Raw genomic sequence first — 1,028 nt, 5'->3', positions numbered from 1 at the left:
ACACTTCCGGTGACGGAGGACTGGACGGGTCACTTCCGCCCCACTTCCGGTGTCAACTGCGCATGCGCCCGCGGCGGTTCCCGGCTTCATTGCGCCTGCGTCTGTGGGTGTTCAGGGCTGCTCTTCAGTGGATGGTGCACATCTGACTTCTTAAACTTATGCCAAATGGAGTCCATTTTTCCTGGGATGTTTAAGATGCTTTTCATGTTATTACGGCGGCCATCTTTGTGTGGATACGCAGACACCTCTAGATACCAGGCACCTCAGTTTCCATGGTAACGGGTCCGATGCATGGAATAAATAGAAAAACAATGGTAATATCAAAAGTAGTGGATCATATGTATTTCAAAGACACTTGTTACCTGACAAATTAGTGTGTTATTATTTAAGGTGAGGTAAAAATAGGGTGACTCACTGCCCATATGATAACAGGTGCTGGTGCAGCATAGGTGATTCCATAAGGTGACTGTAGTTATTTAATGGTGCTATTGGTGCAGGCTAGATTATATTAAGCCTTATGATTATATAGGTATAGATATAAAAATCCGGTGACACATGTTTTGGCTTAAATATAAGTCCATCCGAAGGATCATATTAAATAAATAAATATATAAATTAATAAATAAATAAATAATCAGTGATACATAAAAGTGATTCTAATTAGGTGCTAATTTTTGGTGAGTATCCATTGGAAATCGTTTGTTATCATTACAGTACCTGATCTTCCCAGGTAGTCTCCTCCCTGGTACTGGTCAGGCCCGGACACTGCTTAGCTTCCAAGATCAGACGGGGTTGGGCGTGCCAGTGTGGTTTGACTGTACGCGAATCTGTAACAGATACCATGGCACCATTGCACCCGGAGCCCGGTTGTCACTATATACGTGTGATTCTAAAATAGTGATAATAATATTAAATACTTAGTGTGCAACGGTTAACATCCTTTACAGTACCCGATCTCCCCAGGTGGTCTCCCTCCCTGGTACTGGTCGGGCCCAGACACTGCTTAGCTTCCAAGATCGGACGAGTTT

The 1,028-nt window shown here is 43.4% G+C and overlaps 1 pseudogene; it reads right to left on the bottom strand.

The window, feature by feature from the left end:
- Nucleotides 1–705: 705 nt before the first annotated feature.
- On the bottom strand, nt 706–823 carry LOC134898437 (5S ribosomal RNA; annotated as a pseudogene).
- Between the last annotated feature and the right edge of the window lie 205 nt (nt 824–1,028).

The sequence above is a fragment of the Pseudophryne corroboree genome, chromosome 3 (assembly GCF_028390025.1).
Source record: "Pseudophryne corroboree isolate aPseCor3 chromosome 3, aPseCor3.hap2, whole genome shotgun sequence".
Classification (NCBI taxonomy): domain Eukaryota; kingdom Metazoa; phylum Chordata; class Amphibia; order Anura; family Myobatrachidae; genus Pseudophryne; species Pseudophryne corroboree.
The sequence above is the reverse complement of the archived record's forward strand: the minus strand, read 5'-3'. Positions and strand labels throughout refer to the sequence as shown.